This window comes from Cupressus sempervirens, chromosome 8, assembly GCF_028749045.1.
Source record: "Cupressus sempervirens isolate cs-2001-9-10 chromosome 8, ASM2874904v1, whole genome shotgun sequence".
Lineage (NCBI taxonomy): Eukaryota > Viridiplantae > Streptophyta > Pinopsida > Cupressales > Cupressaceae > Cupressus > Cupressus sempervirens.
This window is the reverse complement of record NC_143125.1, coordinates 510,206,747-510,218,760: the sequence shown is the minus strand read 5'-3', so window position 1 is coordinate 510,218,760 and position 12,014 is coordinate 510,206,747. Positions and strand designations below refer to the sequence as shown.

Here is a 12,014-nt window from a genome sequence, read left to right as displayed (position 1 = left end):
AGTTGGAAAAGTCTTAAATAGAATTCATACTTTATTCTAGACTATATTTCAAACTATAACTACCCAATTCATTGGTTTTGCAAAAGCTTCCTAAAAAGTTGTCAAGCAATTTTGCAAAATTCCAAAGTTGTCAATGCAACTTTTTGATAACTTTTGCAATTTTACTCCTAGACTCTTCAAATTTGAATAGAATGTTATAAAACCTCCTTGGATAACCTTGGAACATCTAAGGGCCATATTTACATACCTATTTTCCCCTTTTCATGGAATTTCACCTCATTTTGCCTCCTAAAGCAATTTTTGCAATTTCCTCTTCTGAGGACCTAATTGACCAAATTAGACTGCTAAATCAAAACCTATCAACTCAAACCTCATAATCACACCTTGGGAATTTTTTATTAGTCCTTATTATCCCAATGGTTGGTTAGACTATCTACAATCCAAAAATTAGACTTAGGGTTTTACATTACCCTAGGTGCTCCTACAGTAGAGGAAGAATTCATCCCACACCTCTTCATTCACTACCCTTACTCTGCCCGTGTTTGGAAAATTATTTTTGCATAGATTGGATTATCATGGATCTTTCACCATTTTATCTCCCAAATTATTCTTGGGTGGCAATGCCCTCTCCACCATCCCATGATAACAAATGGTCTAGAAGGCTATCTGCCCATATGTATGTTGGAACTTATGGAAAGAACAAAATAACAACATATTTAGAGATATAGTTACCCCCCAGGGGTGGTCATTTGTAAATGTATGGGAGTCCAATATGTGAGGGGCACCTTATATGGAAGTGGAAACATCCTCCCTACCCACTAGCCGATGCTAAGTTGGCCTATGTGAGAGTGTGGGGTATTATTCAAATTATTGAGAGAATGGATAAATATAAGATAAGCCAAAGGATGCAAACCAAATGGTTGTTGCCACACCCCCCTCTAAAAACTAGTTGAGGTTTAATTTTGATGGATCTAAGTGGGTGGAGGGAGCAGCTACAAGAGGAATAATTCAAAAATCTCTAGGTGTGGGTATTAGAGGATACTCTAGGAAATGCAAAAATGTCTCAAGTAATGAGGCTAAGGCACTTGGGCTATTGTATGTGGTCATGTTAGCTATGAGCATGGGAATTCAAAATTTTATTGTAGAGGGAGACTCTATGATAGTCATTAAAGCTACTAAGGGGGAGAACATGATGAGCTAGAATGCTATATCAATCATTAAGGACACCTAGTGTATCATGAATAGTCTTAATGATGTTTGAATACAACAAGTATATAGGGAAGGGAACTAGGTGGCAGACAGCTTGATGGGATACAAACATGGAATTATTAATAATGAAACATGGAGGGATGAGAAAGATCTCCCAGTGGAGATCAAATTTCTCATTCATAAATGGTTATTTAATTAATGATGTACAACCTAGCATATGACAAGGGTTGTCCTTCCATGATGGGTTTACTTAAGATTATTAACTATCCTACTATTTTAGTTGGGTGTGCTATGATAGTGATGATTTTAGAAGAGGCCTTTATTTATGGTGCTACTTCTAGTGAAGAGATGGTAATCATTATTCACAATGGGTAGAGGAAAGTCGATACTCCAAACAAAATTTGGTGTAATTTTTCATGTCCACATCTTGAGATAGGGAGTTAATGAGATGTCACAAGGATTTGGCAATCTGGCCACTTGATTTTAACTTAATAACTATGATTCCAAAAAGGCTTTATTTTATTTCACACTCTCTTAGCTATAAAAGTTACTACATGATTTGTAAGGGTTTGTTCTAGTTTTCACCAAAAATTTGATCAATCATGTGGAGAAAATGGTGGCTGAGCTTAATGATGGAGACGAGGAGTTGGTAGTAGACCTAGAATATAATGAGGTTATGGAAGGAGAGAATTTGGGACTTGAACAATTAAAAATTGAGAATATTGTTAGGGATGAAAAAGTGGTCTGGTCCTGTTGGAAAGAGGGCTGATTTATTTTGTTTATCGAAAGCATCAAGGGCTATGATGAGATGGTTGCCTTTCAATTTGTCAATTCCTAGAAGAAGCGGTGTGTCACCATCAATGAGGTCACTTTTGAGGTCATAGAAGAACTGGAAACCAATGCTACTAGCCTTTTATTGGAAGGGAATTCATGGAGGAAGTAATCTAGAGTTAAAGATCAAGCATGCCTGAAGAGTTTCTCTCCCTCTGATGAAGCCTTAATTTGCTTCTGTGGTGGATTTTCTTGTGAGAAGATTCCAAAGCCATGGAATATGGTCTTCTATGTTATCACGCAATACGTCACCCTTGAGGAAAGAGTTAAGGTTTTATGTTACTACCATTTCCCTATTTTGAATCATTTGTAAAACAAAGAATGCATTTCTTTTCCTTTTCTCCTCTTACACTCTATGTAAGATTGTGTTTGGAATATAAGGAAAAAATGAAAAAATTACATGGTCTACCATCAAGCCTTGATGTTGCATTTGTTTAAATTTTATAATTTAAGTCTCCACCCTCAAATTCCATGAATTGGCCCTCCTCTAAAAAAATGCAAAAAGCTCATCTCCCCCTTCTAGACCCACCTCCAAAGAGGACCCCACAACTAGGAAAAGAAAAATTAAGGAGGAAAAAATTGAAGTTCTAGATGTTGGAAAAAATGGAACCATAAGTAAGGACACAAATTGGTCAAGCAAGAGGCTAAGAGAAAAGTCATTTGACCAACCCTACTAGACCCAAACTGGAGAGCTCCAGGAAAAAGTTTGGACCTCGTCTCAAATGTAAGGCCACTACCAGGAACTAAGGGGAATGGGAAGAAGAAGAAATGGGGAATGAGGATAAAACAAAAATATGGAGGAAGTCAACTCTTTTCCTACCAAGGTTTTGGACTTTTTTACAATTGTTACTCAAGATTTTAGAAAGTCTGAGAATGTCAAGCATGACACGGTCACCTCATAGATTAAGATGAGCACTCTAGGTAGGCAATCCCAAATGGAAAGCACCAAGGGAGAATACGAGATTAGGGATGAGAAGAGGGGAGACCACACTCATCAAAAGTAAACTACAACAAAAAAAAAAAAGAGAACTTAGAGCAGAGAAACTAGGTGGTGGAAAAACTAGAAAAGTCAATTGTGGAGTTAGTTAAATTGAATGATGACCTGGAGGAAAAGTTTGATAGGGTGGCTAATTACTTGATTAGTGTCATGCACTCAGGGCCCACTATTCTCTACCTAATGAAAACCAATAAAGACCTAGGGACTGATGATAAGGAGGTGGAGACAAACCATGCCTTATATTGCTTCCCGACTAACAACTGGCTTTAGCTGCTGTTGGGAAATCCAAGGAACCATTGGCAGTTCCCCTACTAGTGTGGTTGTGTTTTGTTTTGTTTATAATGATATTTATTTATACTCTAAGTGTTTGGACCCCTTTTGGTTTTTATCATTGGACTAATAGTAGGGCCTATATTTATCCGATGGCCATTATTTTGTATATTGTTAAGACTCTCAATGCTTATGGTAGTATTTACTTTAGTATAATAGTTATGGGTAGTTTTTCAAAATTTTGAATGGGGGTGGGGTAATGTTGTGGTAGTAAATACCAACTGATCTTCATATAGTTGTTCTTTTATGTTATGGGTCAACCTCAATTTTGACTGCTTCTTAATTTCAAAAATATATCATCATGCGATATAGTGTTTAAATTATATCATTTTAATAATTATTTATATTTTTGAGAACATATATCTCCTAGAGGTAAAAGATAAGTATCCATATTATAAAGCACAATAGAAATGGATCTAACAAAATTTATCATTTATAAATACAACCCATAATTTGAGTCTAGATATTAAATAATCTAATAAGATTCATCATAAAAAATCATGTCACATCATAGGAATCATAATGAAAACATTATCAAACTAAATAGCATGATAATCTATCATCTAACATCTATAATAACTATAATCACAATATTGTATATTCATCAAAGAATCTCATTATACAATCAAACAAGTAATAATAAATAAAAGAGTATCTATGATGTCAAAAATAGTTATGGGACATAATAAAAACATAAGAGGCATTACATCCTTCCCCCATAGGTATAGGTGCACTCCTACAAAATTTCAAACAGATATGGGTATAAATATCTCAACCATGTTGCATCCACCCATGTGGGAGATGTATCATCATTTGTGTCTTATTGGAATCATACTTGTTCTATATCCTAAGTTTCAAAGGACAACCTTTGATGCTCAAGAATGATGATGGGGAAAACAAAAAGTTTCCCATCCTCTACCTATAAAGAACCCCAATAAATAACATGGTTGAAATCAATAATATAATATCACAAAATTGAAACATGAAAAACATTAGGGATAGGTGATAGGATATGTGGAAATCCCAAGAAATAGGGAAAAAAACCAATCCTCTATAAGTTATTCAAAGGTTCAAGGAAATGTGATGCTAACTTAGAGTGTCTTCCATAATGGATGCAACTCTTCTATAGATGAACTCTAAAAAATAATTGTTCAACAATAGAAAAGTGATGACCAATCCTATATGCATCTGCATACTTATTCTATTGATCATGTAAAGTTATAACTCAATGATCACTAATAAAAACAACTTGCTTCTCCATATTCTAAAGCAACATTGCACCTAAAATAAGGCTTTCCTCTAACCATTCCAAACTCAAAGAACTATGACATGATCTATTGTACAAGTGCTAAAAAGGTGACATGCCAAGATAACTATGGTACATATTTTCATAGGAAACTTAAGCAAGTAAAATTAGTCATCCTACTTCACCCATGAATCCATCACATTCATTATATAAATTTCATAACTTGTTTTGATTAGTACAATATGTTATGATTTCAACATACTATAAGTAAAAAAAATTGACATTTGAGAAGATTCTCCCACAAAAAAGAAAAATAATAATAAATCATATTAAAAAAATTCAAATTTATATTCATCCCTTTAGGAGAAAATCATCTTCAAGAATGTGTAATTTTTCTTTTCAAAAAGGTTTAGATTTGATAGGGAAGTTTTGACGGGAGGAAAAAATCGTTAGTTTTTGATAAGGTCAACCTTAAGTACTTATAACAAAGAAAATATAAATTGAAAACCAAATTCTTTTTTTGTGCCCTAGCTATACATGTTATCTATAACATATTTTCAAATTATAGCAAAAAATAATGATTTTCATATACTTGTTTGCTAGGAACTACACCCTATATTTTTCATATTTAAAAGATGACCCCTAAGTTAAAAAAAGACAAATAAATTCTTACTCAAAAAAAATAAAAATATCATAGGCCCATAAAATTCATCTAATTTCACATAGTAACTCTTCAAATTCTAAACACAAATACCATTTTTTATATTATTAAAGTTGAACAATTTACATTTTGGGATCTTTTTTCTTTATAAATGGTGACACAATTTTGTGCTTTTACTCATTTACTATAATATATAGTTGTTTCTATGCAACTCAAAGATGTGTCCCAAAAGAAAATGTCTTAAGCACACTAGTACATGCTTAACCACCAATAATTCCAAATCATCAGTAGGGTAATTCAACTTATGGTCCCTCAAATTATGACTCATCTATAATCATATACCCCTCCATCATAAGAACTTCCCCTACACCCTCCAATGACACATCGATACTTTCTAGGAAATTTCCTCTAGGATTTGACATTGTCAAGATAGTTGCAGTGGTCAATCTCTCCATAAGATACTAAAGATATGAATCACATTCATCAATCAAAATGTACTTCTTCTATTCCTTCTAAAAAGAAGTGATAGGATGATCCATACGAGATGAATTATTAATGAATTAATGGTTGTAGCCATCCAATCCCATGAAAATACAAACATTTGGGATACTAGTAAGTGTTGGCCAATCCATGATAGCTTGAATCATAGTAGGATCCACCAAAATACCATTAACTAAAATGATGTCCCCCCAAATACTTCACTTTATTCTTGAATAAATCACACTTTCCCAAGTTCCCATACAACAAATGGTCATGAAGGAATTGCAATACCTAGTGCAAATGGACCTCATGTTAATCAACATTCTTAGAATAAATTTGTATGTCATAAACTAGACAAAAAAGAATAAACCAATTGAGGTAAGTGTGAAACATCTTATTCATCAAACTGATGAACAATGATGGTACAATAACCAATCCAAAGAGTAGAATTGCAAAGTCATAATGCCCATAGTATACTATAAAAGGCTTTTCAATGAATATCATCCTTTTAGATACAAAGCATTATGTATCCCAAATTTAGATCTATCTTCAAGATGGATGTTGTTATTTTAGATTTAGAACTTTTGTCTTCATGTTTAGAGAATTCATATCATATTATTGCATAATTTTAATTGAAAATATTTGCTAATAATCACATTCATGGTTGTATATTTGCATCATATTTAGATGAATCTTTCATTATATAATTGAACTTTATCTAATCTTGGTTAAGAATCTAAGAGAAAAAAGTAAGTAGATCGCGCTCATCTTAGATCAACCATTGATCTAATGCATGTCTATTTTTAGATACTTTTGTGTTTCCCTTTGCGGGTAAGCTTTACTTGGAGTTTGTATTCTATTGGAAGATTATTTAGTTCATTGTATTGGGATATTTGAGCAACATCATTATTGTGACTTAAGTTGTTACTCTTTGTTCCATAAAGATGAGCTCTAATTAATCTGTAAATGACTTAAACATCACACACTAAGCTCCATTCCAACACTAAAAATATATAGTTTTTTTTGAAAAAAAGGTCAAACAGTGGAACAAGCGCATCCCCTTGCAAGAGTGCGAAGGGTGTGTCATTTGTGTCCACCGGCAAATGGAGTATCAACCTTTTAACCTAAGGGTGTCTATCCTAGTTCTTCAGGATGTCCATGCTATCACTGGGAATGTGTCTGATGATGTGCTTGGCCGGTATTTTAACACCCATTGCCCATTCTGTAACAATGCGACTCATCATATCATTGCTGAAGAAGTCCTTTCTCCCATGTCTTAGAGAGCAGAGGCTTTCTATCTTTGCCTCCAATGTCTTTGATATTACCCAAAACCCTCAATTTGTTTCTGCTGCATGTTCGATGTGCTTCCTGGCTCGAATCTACACTCGGCCATGCTTAAATATAATCTTGGGGGGGAAGATAGCTTCATGGGTGGTATTTTTGACGCAAGCTTCTGCAGAAAAAGGCTTTATATATCTTTGCTTTTGATAGCTTCAAACTGTTATTTGAGACAACCAATTTTCACCACATCTCTGACTTCCTCAAGTGAAACTGAAGGATCAAGGAGTATTCACTTGCCATTGGCAAAGAAAACTTGTTCTTAGGTCTCGGCCATTTTCTCATTGATCTTCCAAAATGATTTTGGTCGTGTACAGCCTCTAGTACTCCCCAACCATATTCCGCGAGATGACTTGGTGATTGTCGTGCCATGGGTTGATGGCAGGGGTATTAATGATAATATACAGGAGGATGAAGCAGCTGGTTTGCAGTTCCCTATTTCATTGTTTTCGTGTTTTGCCCAAGATGAAATACGGTGCTGATGAATACATGGAATCCAATTATCCTTAAACATTATACACTTAGGGAGAAATTAAGTTTGGGAAAATAAGTTAATTTTAATTATTTAACACTTTTAGCTTAGGAATCAAGCCTTACTAGCATTCAAGTTGTGACCAAAATTATTCCTGAAATGCCAAAATATTTCAATAATTCTTTGAATGGTGTCTGTGTTTGTGTATTGTCTATTTTGGCTTACTTCAGTTGGGTTATTTTGTAAATAATTGCTAGTATGCAGTTTTTAGCTTGTCTCATATTATTCAGGTGACTTATGTTAATTTGTTTAATATGACTTATGTTAATTTGTTTGTGTTAAATTTTACTAGGAGCTTAGTTCAGGTCATCTATGTTTCAGTTGCATCCTAGGTTGTCATGTGTCCAATGAATTTGGTCTTTAGAAAATTTTGAGATTGTAGTGATGTAATACTTTTAATCTACCATTAATATATATAGGCTCTCTGTCTTTTGTTCTGTCAGAAAAGGACATACTCCACCTCTAAATGAGATGAACAACAAAATAGAACTAGAGGGAAAAGTAAAGATCCAACAAAAAGAGTCTAGCTTGGACAAGTCCCAACTTAGACTAGGAATAAAAGAATAAAATCTTGAATCAAAAGCACAAAAAGAAAAGGTGTAAGGCCTTCAGAATTAGCAACATAAATCGATTTAAAATAAAAGTAGGGTAGGTAATAAATACCCCAAGCCTAGCAAAAATCCAATGTAAAACCAGAATAACTCCAAAAACAAAGAATGTATGAAGGAAATAAAGAAAATATGAAGGTTATTCCATCTTTATAAATCCTAGTTCTCAAATTCCCACATATGCTTGTGCGCCCATGCAAAGTGGAAATATCATTAAGAAAACACATGATGTCTACATAAAATACTTTTGTTTTGAAGTATTAGGGGTATTATTTTTTAAGATAATTATAATGTTATTATTAAACAATAATGCATCATATCATCAATTTACAAGAAAATGTGTTGTATTCTTCTTGGTTTGATAGACTAGCTTTGAAGGAAAAGTTGTTTAAAGAAAAGAAAAGTGGAGAGACTATCATTAATAGGAAAGATTTTAACTGATCTTATTTAAAGTTTGTTCATATAAATACTTTTTAATTGCATTCCATCCTATATCTTGAAATCATGTAGTGACATGTGAGTTAACTAGATAATATATATGTTTGATTTTGTTCAATTTTTTACATATTTTTTATTTCAATCTAGAAGCAATAGTCATTCATTTTTTTCAACTCTCTATATTTCTGTCAGTACTATTATTTTTAGTTCACATAATGAATCTCAACTCTTTTATCATGGGTAATTATCACTCAAATATTTATATAACATTTTTAGAAAATTGAAATCCTTATAAATCTTAATATTATAGCCCAATTCTATAACTTAAAATCATGTAATGGCATGTGAGTGTGTTAACTAGATAATATATGACTTTGATTTTGTTCATCTTTTACTTTTTTTATTTCAATCCAGAAGCAATAGTCATTCATGTTCCTGAACTCATTATATTTCTACAAGTACTATTATTTTTAGTTCAAATAATCAATTTCAACTTTTTTATCATGATTAATTATCACTTAGACATTTAGATATCACTTTTAGAAAATTGTAGTCCTCGTAGATCTTGGTCCATTTGGTAGTGGGAATATGAGTGGAATAGGCATATGCAAATTCTTTAAAAAATAAAATTCCAAGAATAAGTATTCCTATTTGCATATTCTTATTCCCGCTACCAAATAAACCCTAAATTATCACCTAATAATTTGTATTTGTAAAATAATAGAAATTTTAATGCTCTCTAACATTAAATAGCTATTTCTGTCATTGATAATGTTTGTGTCTAATCAGAACAAGCATAATATACCAAATATGTACAACATAGATACACATCTGGACAAATGAACTTGGGCAAAATTGTAATACAAATATTATAACTAATATGAATTAGAACATGCTAGTACATATCGAGTTGAATTTGGTCATCCTATTTAGAATTTCAAGAGCAGCAAGTGAACTTTTGTACACGCCTTTTTCTTTCTCAGTTGGAATCATGCCTCTCTTAAGGGTAATATGCTCTTTAACATTAGTAGAGAATGACACAAAGAGGAAGCATTGCAAAATACTTTCACATTCAATCATTATTTTTAATATAGATTCATCAGAAGCTAATGCTTGAAATTTATCCCATGAAATGGAACGTTCTCCCTTGAAAGCACCAACTATTCTATGATACTTCTTCAGAATTTTTTGCAACCCTATATGCACATTTCAAACTTCCAGTAAACTACCAAGCAACATCCTAAATATTTAGATCATATTTTCATTTAGATCTTTTAAACAATCTATATAAAACTTATCAAACCTAATTATAAAATTATTGTTTCAGTGCAATAGTACCTATAATATTCGATACACTATAATTCTCTAGAAGAATCAACTCTCCATGCAGGTTTACCAAATCTTTGCCAAGAAAAAACACTTCCTCTCTTCCATCACTTTGCACTACCATGGCTTCTGTATGACCATTCTTAACCTTTTCTATTCTTTCTTTGAGACTCTGAAAACATGAATAGTCATAAATTATTCTTCAAGGTTAAACTGAATAGTCTATTCAAACTCTTAGAAAAATAAATTACAAGAATTCATGCCCATCTTACATGAAATAAATATCAAGGGCTGGATTCAATAGAAAATCGAATGAAGCACATGAAAAATCATACCTAAAAAAAAAAACCTAAAATAAAACTTGACATAACCATGACAAAGAATACCTGTAAATGCACATGAAACTCTCTAGTTTTCTCCTCCTTGAAGTTGTTGATTTTTTCCAATTCAAGATTAAGCATAGTAACACGGGGACGCGTCCCCCCCCTTTTTGCCCAACGTCTCGGAGACTTCAATGCACCGGAGACTTGGGGACTCCGTCTCCCCGTCCCCAGCGGTGCCACTAGATTCCACCACCTCCACTGAGGATGGGGGACATCCTGCTATTCACTATTTGCAAATTCAACTATTTATGTTTAATGTTCGATGTTCCAATTCAATGCAATGTTTCAAGTATTTACTCTTTTACATCTTTACATCCTATATTGCAATACATATTTTCATAACTAACATTTTTAAATACCATATGCATAGATATATACACCCCTCTTGTCCCCTGCCGCCGTCCCCCCACCGTCCCCTCACCGTCCCCAAATTAAGGCCCCTCTGTCCCCCCGTCCCGAAAACTTGTCCCCCCGTTTCGCCGTCCCCCCGTCCCCCAGGGTGGTGTAACTATGAGATTAAGTGAATTGATAAAGTCTTCCTCATATGTATTTGAATTTCAAATGATTTTATCATTTCTTGTAGCTTCAATTAATTTGATTTCTCTCTTAAGAAAACTATAGGCAATATATCGATCTCTCCATTCTGGCAAAGTTTGCTGCAATAAAAACTCAAACCATTTCCCAAACTTCATAGTACAATAACTTTCTTGACTACAGTATTTAGTATTCTCATCTTATGTGAACCTTTTTATTTATAATTAATTTCAATTGCAAAGAAAATTCTCTTAATTACTTCCAATTAAAATTAATAATTTAGGTAAAAATAATTAGACGAGTATCCCAATGTAGTGATGAAAATCAATTAGATGGAAACACCAGAGAAAAAAGTATTTAAATAAATAAATGGCGGATGTAGCGAGAGGATCGGTATGTTTTTCACATCTACTAGTTTTTTAATTCAAATCATGTCATTTGTTGTATGTATGGTGGATATTTGTCAAATATGGTACTTAACAAATGCATCGATATTTGAAATATATGATGTACACCAAGTCTCATTAATTTTCACATTGACCACATCAAAGAGAACAAATTTGTTCTAGCTTATGGGCATTCATTCTCATGTCTGGATACATCCTAGATCAGTTAAAAATAATAATGGAATTTACCATATATTTATGTACTCATGAATTGGTTTGTTCTTTTATTTTAGATGAACAAGAAATTCTTCAATTTTTATTGGTTTTTGATAAAATAAGCACTAAGAGGGTGCTGACTTGTGGTATAAAAGAGATAAGTCCAAAGGGAAGAAGGGAAGACACTAGAAACAATTACCAATATATTAACTGCAGAGTCTCACCTTGGAAAACTTAGGAGGAAATAAATCACTAAACTAAGTCTACAACAAGGGGTTCATGCACCTTCAAGATTGATAGTTCTACCTAACTCCCATCCCCTGTCAACCATTTTAGCTATTTGATGTTTCCTATAGCCATTGATTTCATAGTTGACTTAATTATTTAAAACACACTTAAAGAAAAATGACTCAACCTAAAATGAAATTAACTGTCCTAAATGGCTGTAATTGGAGAGCTTATAGGATTGCTATTCTATTCATTCCACCACATCATAGGA

General features: G+C 33.1%; 1 pseudogene; it reads right to left on the bottom strand.

Annotated features, from left to right (window-relative positions):
• Positions 1-9,555: 9,555 nt before the first annotated feature.
• LOC149543435 (SPX domain-containing protein 4-like) lies at positions 9,556-11,071 on the bottom strand (annotated as a pseudogene).
• Positions 11,072-12,014: the final 943 nt, after the last annotated feature.